The sequence below is a fragment of the Mercenaria mercenaria genome, chromosome 13, assembly GCF_021730395.1.
Source record: "Mercenaria mercenaria strain notata chromosome 13, MADL_Memer_1, whole genome shotgun sequence".
NCBI lineage: Eukaryota > Metazoa > Mollusca > Bivalvia > Venerida > Veneridae > Mercenaria > Mercenaria mercenaria.
In genome coordinates, this window is record NC_069373.1 from 13,022,289 (window position 1) to 13,036,250 (window position 13,962).

General features: G+C 33.1%; 1 protein-coding gene across 3 annotated transcripts in view; it reads right to left on the reverse strand.

The window, feature by feature from the left end:
• The window catches only part of LOC123529789 (metabotropic glutamate receptor 3-like), a 115,681-nt gene extending 114,267 nt beyond the window's left edge, over positions 1–1,414 (reverse strand). For 2 of the 3 annotated variants that reach the window (XM_053521217.1, XM_053521216.1), the window contains exon 1: positions 1,156–1,414. The gene's annotated coding sequence lies outside the window, so the exon portion shown is untranslated. The remainder of the gene's footprint in view (positions 1–1,155) is intronic. The other variant, XM_053521213.1, reaches the window with a different exon arrangement.
• Positions 1,415–13,962: the final 12,548 nt, after the last annotated feature.

Here is a 13,962-nt window from a genome sequence, read left to right on the forward strand (position 1 = left end):
ATTTAAAAGCTAATTATTAGGAAGAAAGCGTAGTGGCCATTGTTAAATGTAAATGGGCTAAACACTAAACATGCAATGTGTAGCATAACAATCCGACCATAGCCTCTTCCAATAATAACTTTCATAGTAAAGGGTATACCCGAGAATCCGTTACGAAGTTTGTAAATAACATTAAAAAAAAAACCTTTTCACAGAAGCGTCTTTTGAACAATTTTAAAGCTAATTCAAACTAACGTGATTTTTCGAAATTATTTTTATTCCACTCTTTAGCTGTTTACTGCTATGTACTTTCTCTTCACTCATAATTCTGTACAACAATTGGATCTTTGTTTCGAGAGAAAAAGACGGGATAAAAATGAATATAAGTGTGGGAAACATATATGATAAGCCATCTTTTGAAATATCAGAAGTTTTGTTTAATCTTTAATTAGTTGACCAATATATCTTATAGTAACAAATATTAAAGTTGCACAAGCCGATATATCTTGTCAACCAGTCGGCATTTTACAGTTGTTAAGCTTTTCGTTTTTTTTTCCAAAATAATCTAGATATGCTGTCTTCATAATTATCTGTGTTTGGGGAAACATTTTGGTATCGTAATCAGCAGTTGTATAAAATTTAAATGTGAAAAAAATCATGCACATTACATATTTTCACAGAAATAATTGTAAAACAGTTAACGATATCAAAATGAATTTTAAATTTCAATAGAAGCCGAAAACATGTAGTTATGACAAATGTAAAACGAATAGGTTCATATATCTGTTTGAAAAAAACAACATGTTTTTAAGTCGATTTTTGTTTCCACACAAATGTCTTGAAAAAAAGAGCATATATTACGGTTCTTGCCGGTACACCTAAGAGTGGAGCAAAACAAAACGCGAAACGAGTTTGTTGACCATTTCGTTACTGTCCAGTAAAATTCATTATTTGTTAAAAGTAAATTAAAAACAGAATCACCATTCGTTTTATGAAATTGTCATTTACAAGAAATTATGCCATTTATCCCCTATGACAGTACGAACATACAATTTGATACATAAGGTATATATATGTATATATAACAATATTACTGCCGAACATGGCAGCAATTTACAACAGCGTATGTAATAACAAACTAATAGAATATGTTCTATTGTATATAAATACACTTACCTAGTTTGGTCCTCTGTTTGCACACATTACTTAAGCATACTACTAGAGATAATAATTCCCAAAAGACAGTTCCATCAAACTAGACGCAACGTTTTCTCATGTTATCAATATGAAGACAGAATAAAATTATTAAGTTATCGCAAAAAGAAACAAAAAATCCAATCTTATTTTCTCTAGCGGAGAACCGGAGTACACGAAAGTCCAATATATCAATCCTCTGATACGGACCTACATTGTGGGAAAGACTTCGATTGCGAGACCCAGTAGATTGGAAAATGTTGGCATTATTCGCTGCGTCTCTTGCCTGAGTATTGGTATAGGCTGAAATTTTCGACAATTCTGTGTAACAAAGGAAGGTTAGTGTTAACAACGCGCCTTTGAAATGATTATTCAACATTATGCCAAGAAATTTAGAGCTGGGATATAGCTATACTTTTGTTTGGAAGACATATAAGGCTTTAGCTGTACTTTTTATGACAATTTATCACCGCTTGTACTATTACAGATATTGTACCATTCAATACCATTAACACTTCCTTTTTCAACAGTCTGCATTTTACAAATTAGATTAGATTCATTCAGATTTTTTACCACATGTGAAATAAAGGAATGAAGCTAGACACCAGGGGATGGTTTCCTTTTGTTATCGAGCGAAGGATCCGTAATAAATCAAAACCGTTTTTGGAGAGAGGCGGGAAATTCTCACATTCCGTTGAAAAAAAAATACTCTGAAAGTTGCTGATATTGATTGTTCCTTGTGCAAATAAATTTCAGGGGTACGGTTTCAAAGCACCGTTTTGTCAATCGATGTTCTAATCTTACCAGGATATTCAATATTCTAAAATACAAATATGAATATCGATTACATTATATATGCAGAAATATAGTAAATCTATAAAATGTTTGACACAGTTGAGAGTAAATGTATGTCATATGTATGCTGTCATAATTACTTAAATATTTATAAAGCCTGTTAACATATTCAATGAAATATATCAGAAATTCTACGTACTCGCTATATCCGGCGTGTGTTTGTTTGCAATGTACGGGACAATAATGCGTATCTTAGAAATACGGCCCTTGACAAGTAACTGAATGAATATTGCACGTTACTGGCCTTTTCGAGATGGAATCAGCACTTTTGAGTCAGTCCCGCAAACTCAGATTAAAACGTTTTTCTTCTATATAAAGTGATTTAAAGTGACTTTTAAAAATGTTCAGCAAAACAGAATGATAGTAATCATCAAGTGCTTGATTTTTGCTGCACTGATTCGAATACAAAAGAACTTCATATTTTTATGACATTTTAGCTTAAAGAATAAATCATATCGTGCACATTTCAATGAAACTTTTAACAGTTGTAATCAGTCTAATTTATTTTCTGTCATATATTCAAATAAAATGTATGTGCTGGAATGTAAACATTTATACTGGTTTCATGAAGATGTACACTATTTTTGACTAAAATGCTCATTATTATTTTTATTTTGTAATCCATCTTGGTGGATATATCTGATTTTTTACGGGACTTCTTACATAAATTTAATATGGCTACTATACCTTCAACATATGATTGCTTGGTTAATAAATAAATAATTGAAATTTATCTGCGTAAATTCATTTCTAATGTTATATAATATAACAGTTACTGAATGGGTTGCCGGCCAATTGTAAGTTTTAAACTCATTTCAGGAAGGTAAGTCGTTTTCTCTACAGAACAGTGGCTTAAAATTGCAATACTACTGGAAATATTTGAATAAACAAATTCTATTATATAAACCATGCCGTCGGCGGAAAATACTAATTAAAGAAAAAGAAAACAATGGTCTAAAACAGTCATGTAAATAAATTGCATGGATTAACGTCTAACAGAACAGAGGTTTAGTGGTACCGAAAAATGAGATCGATTTGCAATAACGCTGAGTATTTACGCTCCGGAAAGCAAACTTTCAAATTCTCTTTGGCAATGGCCAAGGCTATTAATTATTGACTTCCAAACTACAGGAAATTTTATACTAGCGTGCTCATTGTAATAACGTTTGCTTGTACGGATATATAAAGTGACTGCCACATCTCACGAAGTATTAACGTATTGCATAATTCAGAAATAAAGTGTCTTCAAATTATAGAAAGGTAATACATCTGTCTTTTGGGAATAAGAAGAGCTAAATAACACATATGTAAAAGATCAGGAAATGTTCCTCTCAAGGCCAAGTAAAATACTGATGTGTAAAAATATAAATGCTGATTTGTGTGTAGTTAAAAACAATGACAAAAATTCAATGGGAAAAGCAACATTCTGGGAAGGCAGCCCTTTTAAACTTTGTCCTACGGCAATATAAGCAAGGATATGATCATATTTAACATATACCTCAAAACAATAAAGGAAAAGAGCACTATGGTGCACCAAAACAAAAGCTAATAAAAATTATGAAAAAATACAGAAAGAACAATTATAAGCATATATACTCAATAACTGCTAAAGGTAGAGAAGTCTTGGTCAAAAGTAATTCGTTCGGATACGCCACAGCTGCTCAGTCCATTTCTTAAAAGTCTGGGACTGAGAAGCTATTCAGATATAATGAATAGGTCGTCAGTCCCAGTAGACTATAAAGAAATGGTATATTTCGCAGTTCATATCCTAGCGGGTCGTGGTTAATTTGCCAACCACTATCATCAATATTAAAATATATATTAAAATATTAAACACTACTGAAAAAGAGTGCAGGACTGATTTGAAAGTATTAAAGCTGTACGGTGCTAAACTGACTAGATTATGAACTATAATCTATGGAATTACAAGACAGATGCAGAATGCACAGGCGTAGGAGCAGATCACCATCTTCTGAAGATAATTGAGTATGCTTTTGTTTCGTATTGGTGAGACCATGCTCAGCCTGAAATTTGTTTCTTAAACTCTCATTAGAATTCAGCATTTGGATTTGAAATATTCACGAATCGCATTTCTTACTCAAAAAGTATTATTATTTTTTTCAAAGCTAATTTGTCATTACATAACTTGAACCTAGAGTAACTTATAGCCACATTTTGCCAAATCTTGCAAAATTCAAAATTTGTTGTTCAAAAACATTCCTTTTTCTTTTTTTTTCAGGAAAAGACCAACATAGCAACCCTTAACCCCCGCACATATCAGTAACATTTGTTAAATATAGCATGACCATTTCATTGAAACATGATCTCAAACACAGAAACTAAAACCATAATGTAAAGAACGACTATTAATCTTAAAACGACACACAAAACTGAAACACTTGTGAAATCAGTTTATGAGAGAAATTTCTTTCCTTCGAAACTCACAGGATATAAACAGTAAAATTATTTGAGGAGGAGGAGGGGAAGAAGCCCCTACTCCCACATTCGGGTTGGGGTTCCCCCTGTCATACTCCCCTCCATCCAGAGCCCCCAAATGAGAAACCGCTCCTATAGCTGTGATATCTACTTAAAACCAGTAATGGTTCGTCGAACAAAATTATTGTTTGAAATTCATATGCGATAAAATTATATCACTTCGATGCATCTGAACTAAAAGCAATTATTCTACAGAAGAGAAAATCACGGACTTAGATATATTACTTTTATTCTAACACGGTATTAAGGATAACCATGTTCGACATCCGCCAATATGTGCCTGTTTTCTTGTTGTATTGATTTTCTGCGCACCTCTTATGATGTTTGACGCTATGACATAAAACTTGTGACGTGCAAACTGCTTTTGTTGTACATTATCATTATGCTGCAAAAAAAAAAAAACAAAAAAAAAAAAAACAAGAACACAAGTCCAACAGGAAAAGCAATCGTGATGTTTATAAAAGAAGCGGCCAGTACATTTAAATATTGGTAATGTGAAACTATACGCATGTACACAGAGGCTGAACACATGTACAGATTAGCACCAACGAATGCAATAAGTAACATAAAAGAAACAATCAGGCATAAACGTACATGAAGCAAAAAGTCTTCTTTGTATAACAGGGAAACAAACCGTGTCGTGTTAGGATTACATATATAATACTGCATATACACCAACTGATTCAGAGGGCTGGATCACCAAAACGCCATTCTCTTCCCCCATTTAATATCTAGAGTTCAGATCTCAAATTATTTTAGATGGCATTTTCCGCTTGATTCGCTCTTACATCATGCGGTAGTAATTTTCATAAGAGACCGGACGACATACCCCCTGTCTGATGATACAGATGTTTAGTTATTCAAGATTTAAAATCTGAATATTTTTATAAAAATGGCTAAATTGATAAAACTATTAATTCTGTCCCCTTTTTCTTAACAGTCCAATTTGTTGACAGCTTTCATTTTGCATTTAGTGTAGATAAACTGATGCATTTCATGATGCATGTCTTATCTAAATCTAATTATTATTAAAATTTTAATAGTATAGGACATTGAATAATATAACTTATATGAAACAGTTTTGCTCGAGTTTACGCAAGATAAGCCATACAGGCGTGTATAAGATAGCTAAAAGCATTCCTATTAGACCAAAACGAGTCTTTCGCCATCCATTTGTAGCTGGATACACCCCTAGTAGCTCGTTTATTTATGTACCTAGTAAAGATAAATTTGTTACAAAAGATGTGTTGAGAAAAGATTATATTACATTCCAACAGAGCAATGATTTTCTAGGGCACCAAAACCTTGTCCCTCAACATCCATGTGTGACTGGCTTCGGCCTTAGTACCTTATTTAGGTTTTAGGTACTACAGACTTCAGATGACACGTGTAATAAAACGCAACAATACTATGACAACACCACAAAGCCTAATATGTTGTAACATTATAAACAGAATACGATATTTTGCAAACAGAATGACTCGGTAATATCAGTTTTCATTACTAATGTCAGAATAATTATAAGAGAACATTTTTGTCCCATGGGGAATACATCATGTTTACAAGTATATATTCTAAGCTTTTTATATAATGGAGTTGTTATTTCGGATATTAATATACGTTTCCGACAATTGACATTCTTTTGCATGCAGGAAATCAGCTTTACTTTTTCTTGAATGTCGGAATAATTTAATGCTAGCAGCCATTAATATGCAATACAAATTATACATTCCTTTATACAATCATAAAAAATATTTCTTAATTTGTTCTCACGGAAATATTAAAAACGCTGATTTAACTTCGAAAGATTATAATGGTAATGGTGGATTACCGGATGTGTAGATCAAAGCAAACATCGCTTAAACGTGTAACTGAAACATTACGTAACAATATTATCCTGATCAAAAAAGAAATCCTAATTGCCAGGGCTTACAATCAATGGAGCGTGCACATAAATCATTTTCGTCAATAAGGTATAAAGATTTGAAAAAAGAACGCGTTTAAGTCTTGAGGTAAAGCAGTCATTTCCCTTTCGCGTCATTGTTAAAATCCATTTTCTGACAGGGAACTGCAACGAACGAAATTGTAGAGTTCGAGTGAAATTTGTGTTAAGCATTGAATTTCTACGATAAAAAGAGTGAAATATATTTAATCACTGTTATGCATGATCTTCAATACTTTTAAGTCTCACGTGTCTCATGGTGAGCGTGTAGATTGTATGATGTACGTCATCTATCTGTCCATTCCGCCTTAACCACTAAGCCAATTCTTAATTCACAGGTATCTTTGTACCTTGGGTGGACCACAGTCAGATTCCTTCAATTCAAGGTCATCATGGCAAGCCAAATATCTCTGTCTCGGAAAGCGCAGGCCTAAGTTTGTATTAATTTCACAGAACTTTTTATTATGTTGCTCTCTACCACATTTTCCTCCAAATCATGCCTTTTTTTGGTTACAAAACATGGCTTTGAGTGTGGGCGAGGCTAGCTTTCCTTCATGGCTATATGGAAAACAAAAATTTTCCTTGAGTAACACTGTATTAGTAGAAACTTTAGAAATGTTCTTGTCATTCCACTATACCCTCTACCAAAACTGTCCGAACAAGCTGTGAATTTCAGGTGAGAGGTCTAGGGCCATCATGACCCTCTTGTTAACTACACACTTTCCAGTAGGTTTGAATTTATAATGAAAACATATTTTCGTAATGCAATGTACACTTTGTCGATATTCATATACTCAAATGTACAGCCGTACTAAATGATATACGTATTTGTTATTAATACATCATGTTCACTTTTAAAACTAGCAATATTTCTAGACGTAGTATAGGCACGCTACTTTTTAGATATTCACCAATTGTATATTATCTTAGCAAAAGTGACATAAACGTCACAAAATGCATTATAATACACACTAGCTTACTGTCCGTTTATAACAGCTTTTACGAAACAGAAATCATAAATTATGCAGATCGGTTATGTGCTATGACAGTATAGACATAACAAGGACTGTGCAGGGAAGTAGGGCCGTATGAGGAAACTAGGACTATCACTTGAGTGATTAATACCCCTGATGCGCATGACAATGTGGGTCAATCGTTTGTTTGAATGAAATCTATTGTGAATGAAACAATTGAGATAAAGCAAATGTGCATAAAATTTAACTAGAAGTATAAGAAGGGACATACTTCATGGAATATTTCTGCTATAATAATGCACCTTGCGTCATAGTTATCGACGATAATAGTAAACAATTGTTTTAAGTTCGACTCGATCAAATTCATTTAGTCATAAAAGATAAGGATGGAATGTGCTGCAAAGCTTTAACCTGAAATTCTAAGTAGGACTGCCTCGATAGCACAGATGGGGAACACACGCCCCGAAAGGGGCAGGTTACGGATTCGCTCTCTGCGTCATACCAGAGACGTACAAAAAGGTACCATTAGCTTTCTAACTTGACGCCCACCTTAAAGCCCGGTTTCAGTATAAAAAGACTGGATGGGTAATCATGTCAAGCGACACATTACTATAAATTTGGACATTATGCTCACTGCTAAAAGTAGACACAGTCGTTTTTATTATCAAAATCATTTTTGACACAGACACTAAACTCAAACACACAGCCTCTAAACAAAAACAGACATAATTCGTGAACTGGTGCGAGAGTTATTTTTTGTATGTCATTTGATGTGGGTAATGTTGAGGATCAACTGTTATATATACTTGTAGTAAATCCATCACGTAATAACAGAGATAAGTGAACGACAATGCATCTGGGGACTGTTTCAAAAAAGTTAATCCTCAGATCTCTCCTATATCTGAAATTTTGGAACACTTTAATTTCACAAGTTAAAGCATAGCAAAAGTTCCTTCTAGGGCATATCTATATAAATATAAAATGATCATCTTGTAAAATTTTGGTTTCAATGTCTGTTTTATACTGCCAAAAATTTTCAAGTAAGTATTTACGCTAGTTATTTAACATAAATTGTTAAATCTAACAACAAATTAAATCTGTTACCACTTTCAGTAGAGTAAATACGGCAATAAGACATTGACCCGGTTAATCATTTACGATTCGAAGCGTGAATTTGTTGCGCATAATAAGAGGGTCGCAATGGGGTTTGTTTTCATATATTAACTATGCATTTCAAGGTAACGATAATATTTAGTTGTTTACATTTAAATTTGCTGATATATGTCTATCTGGTCGACTAAATGTAAGTTTATGTTCCTCAAGAATGGAGGAAATAACATCCTCGGGTTTAGTAATATGTAATCCACGGAACGCGTTCAGTCAGAGAGTCGCCTCAATTAGGAAAGAATAGTCTAACATCAGAGGTTATTTCTAAGGTCACGGAGTTTAATTGACCAGCTTGTAATGACAACAGCTTTCGGTATCAGTAGCTCAGTCAAGTGTGACTTATTGAGCTATAATATTCCTTCTAAAGAGAAGGAATAATTAGATATAACTTATATCTTACTGAAAGGTTGTCAATAATTCAATTTTATTACAGATTTACCTCATTTTACTTTGGTTCAGATTCTAAGAATAGCCGAATATTTAGCATGGATCTTCTTTAAATGATATTCATGAAACACCTTACTAGAAAACTTTGTACAGAGTAGGTTTCATGATATCTTTAAGCGATAGGGAGGTGTGTACGCCGACGCCGACGCCAAGGCCAGGGCGTGTAAGATATCTCTAAATAATACGTATAGTCGGACTTCAACGTAATATCGTATCATCACATAATCACGAGTTCAAAACATCAACTGAAGTAGAAACTTTTTTATTTAATTTTTATATATACAAAGCTATAAACAAAATTCAGTATTCTACATATTTTTACACTGTTGTACAAGACGAGGTTACCAATCTTATAATTTGACAGGAAAGTAATGAAATCGGCATTGCCTACAGAGTGAAGAAGAAAAATAGTACAAGAATTAGGAAAGGAGAGTAGAAGAGTGGTGGCGTATATGTGAATTTCTAATCTGAAACTTTTGATAATTGTAATCTCAAGAGTGCAAAATTACCGTATTTCATTAAAATATCTGTTGCAACAAAGTCCATGCTTTTATTTCATATTCTAACACGACCAGTAAATAACCTACATACATGTAGAGCAAAATCTATCTCGGGTTATTCTGCAATAAATCACTCGCGTACAATGACGTCATCCGATTCAGGTGCGTAGCACGGTCGTAAAAAGTTGTTACTACTTTTTCTAACGCTGTTGATACTTGTATGTCGTGTTAGAATCGAAATAATAAGTTCCCAAGTGGGATTTATCGTAGAATAACCCGAGTTTTTCGTTCTTATGCGAAATAATATATCACTCAGGCCTACGGCCTTCGTGATATATTCTTACGCATAAGAACTCAAAACTCGAGTTATTCTACGATAAACCACGTTTGGGACCTTATTATTTCTTAAATATTTAGGTCATATGTTAATGAGATTTCACAGTATCATATTTATTTTCCAGAGTCGTGTTATAGAATTGGAATATGTTATCTATCAACACGATCCTGTGTGTATTTTTTCTCTTCAGAACTAATTCACTTCCTATGATGAACCTTTTATTACTGTTTCAAAAGTTATTTCCGGAAAATAAACTTTAAATCAGATTATAGAGTTTTTCATATGTGTCTTGTGAGCAATTAAAACTATTTTCACGATGAAGCAGAGACACTGGGATTGGTGCGAGCAGCAGATATGCCGGTGTCAACTACCTCATTACGTAATTGATTTCTGAAAGAGGTTCTGTTTCAAAAGAAAAAAAAATGATGATAAACTAAACACTGTTACCAGACTGCAGTCTGATAGCATCACGATATGGCTATTTGCTGCGCCTTAAAACATTTTGTTGACCCGCCAACCAACACCACTCAAGCAGGGGTCGTGGGTTCGAGCCCCGCTGGGGTCACGACCATGACTTCTCTTCTGACACCAGTACTGGTTTTTCCAGGAAGCGGACAAGAGAGTGGTTCAAATAAGCCTGAAGCTTTCACCATAATCGAGATAAAAACAAATTAGTATAAACTAAGCAGGCCTAATAAAATGTATACGAAGCAGCCAAAAGAGTAATACAATTTCAGTTAAGTCGCAAGTACGTTTGTATCACATGTATTAAATTAACCGATTATACTGACTTTATCTTGATACACGCTGTTCTCGGGATTTTATTAACCTTCATTCACAAGAAGAGTCTACATGTGTTGTGTGGTGTCCGTAATGATTTTCTCACTTACCAACAGTCAATATTGTTATTATTTCTGGGTCATTTTAGATCATGCAGTCATACACTCAACAGTATTACTATAAATTGAGTTCTGCCTACACCGGTGCTAGTGAGCTTAAAAGTTATTTCTCAAGACCATACTCAATCAAACGATGTCTCTACTATTATTATGTTGGGAGGTGGTCGTGAAATAGCTCCTCGTACTCAGTTTTGCTATTATTTCATGTCCTCTGGGATCATGGACTTTATTGGGTGCATTTGTATAAAAAAATTCAAACTAATACTCATTTCTTCAATTTTTGTCTTACCCACTTTATCAAGAAATGCTAATAAGGAGGAAGCCTAGCCTGATTGTTATATTGTTTGCTCTAAGTACCTTTTAAACCAGAGTCAGTTCAATTTTCCTTTTCTTAATCTCCAGACAGTAATATGAACCACTGAGATCGATCAATTTGAAGCTTTAATGTGTGCTTAAGTTACTATAAAATCTTCAGCAAGCTCCAGAAGTGTGAAGCAAAAACAAGGCTTTGCAATCAGCAACAAATAATAAAACTGCTGGAGGAGAAAATTATTTCGAAGAAGACAGGCATAGCATAAACAATCGTTACCGTATTTGGTAGTTAAACGTATTAAGCTAGTTACCGTATTTGTTAAAATTATTTAGCTAGTTGAATTTATCTTCCAAACCTAATAAAATACTGACCTTGTGCTGACCTTGTACACCATTGTTTTCCTAACAGTCCGTAGAATACATGTATATTTAAGTGCCTCTCATGAATAGCCAATATGTTTTCATAAATTAATTTTCGTGGTCGGTGTCTGAACCTAATTTGCAATACAAATCAAACGTATACACAAATAAACTAAAATGTTTCACATTTGCAGATAGTTATGTGGACAAAACGTTCAGCTTTCAATATTTGAGTTATGGTATCGAGTCTTATTTCCGGTTCTTTTTTATTTTATTGTTGAATCTTAACAGGTAGGAAATTGCCACATTTATTCTAATTCTTGATGGTAAACTTATTGAAACAAATGCACTTATATTAAACATTCTTCTATCTTTATCTTATGTACATGTAGAAAATGTCACCCAAATTTTTATAAATTATATGCACTAACTACTTTTTTTTTTTAAATTGCGGAAAATGAAACAGTTAAAAAGTAATAAAGATATAAAAATAGTTAGCTGTATGTAAAATTAAAAGTAATATTTTGCTTTAGGCATTATGTAAGTTGGTAGTAAGTGGTGAATCATATCGAAATGGTCATCATTTTATATGATTTGTCGATCCTCAATTCTTATATTAGAAACATTAAAAAAATAGATATCAGTAAACATGACTCATTTGTGCATGGGACAATCCAAACTAGTGATATTGTCGTGTGAATTTTTTTATCATATTTAGTAGATATTTTGTCAAAGAAAAATGTAGTCGTGTTACTTTAAAATATGACTGTTGTGAAAAAAACTGACTTGATGTGGTTTACAAACTTCGTAAGATTTTGGGTCATAATAATTTTCCTTCTGTATTTTGTAGAGCTATTTAACGTTCTATTTTTTGATGCGATTACCTAACTGTCTGAGACACACCGCATGTTTATTGTTAAACCCTTTACAATTACACGCTACGCTTCCCTCTGACTTTCCTTGGCGCATTAGTCCGATGACTATGACAGACAGTTTTTTTTGTCCCACCAATGCATTAGCTGTTTAGGTGTGAAAACAACCCCTCTCATATGAAATTTAATCCGAAATAGTTAAGTATTTTATCAAACATTCCCATACTTGATTATGATCATTTTTTTGCGAAAATTGTATTTTCTGACCAGGGTCTGAATATTTATTAAATGACTATCAAAACAAAACTTTCCTACTTAATAATCCTATAAATTGAGTGTACTCGGTTCGGATTAAGGATGCATCAGTCACAAGCAAGACTTATTTTATTATACTATTTCTTTTTTTTTCTTTGTTTCTGTGGTTTAAACAAAGATTGGAAAAATTATGTTCAACTGGTCATTTTGAAATGATTTTTCAGTTTTACTAAAGGAACCTGTAGAACAAATTCATATTTCTTTTACAAAGAAAATATATGCCCTTCTATGTATTCATAAATTAGCCGACATGCAAAATATTATGACATATTAATCCGTAGTACAATTTTGAAACGGACCTGTTCTCTTGCAGAACGTTTGTTTTGGCTGTGGTTAATACTTGATTTATCTATGTACCGAGAAATATAAAAAATAAAAAGCAATTCTACCAAAAGTTATGGCGACATGCACATTTTAATCTCTATAATCTTCAGGCACTTTTTAAAATCTCATCCCATTTAACAGTTGTTAAACATATAAGATTAGCAATATTAGACGACTAATTATTTGCTTTTGTTACAGCCAGGGCGGGGAAACGTACCCCGAATATAGCGCAAAAATTGATAAGCAAATAGGATTTGGATCTGCCATCACGTTAGACGTTGATTGCTTGTGTTTTATGATGATATATTGCATGTGGAGTACCAAAAAGCTTGATAATATGCAGTAGTACGGCTGTTATTGAAATATGCCTGTTCTGCAATATAGTGAATAAATTAATCGCTTAAAGTTGCGTGATGGATCGAGAATGGCAAGTTAGTTGATACTTTTCAAACATCTAACAACAGAAAGACAATAAAAGGAAAAACTGTGTCGAGCGATTGATAGTAATGAACCAGGTTATTCTTTTGTTAGATATATTGAAAAGTCATAGCAATGACTAAACGTCAAACAGACGGAAGTGCTCTTACCGTTATGTTGCTATATAATACTTACCGAATAATATATATATTTATTTCATCAACTTACTTCAACTTCCATATTTAATAATGATGAATTATGTATATGTGTAGTGTATATCTCAAACATTTAAATCAAAAGGATAACCAGTCCCAACAATTTCATTATTATACATTTGGAATACTCTATTATGTCTATCAGTACCATTAAAACGACCTATTTCAATGTCCAAGTTATACGCTGATAGCGAAATCTAGTATATATGTTTCTAATATATATATATACATATATTACACAAATAACTTTCATGTTCGAATGTATTCTTGAAATTTGCATAATATTTGAGTTTCGATACAGCATTCATAGACTTTTCCCTTTCTTTAAGATATTTTTTATTATTCTTCTTTGTATGA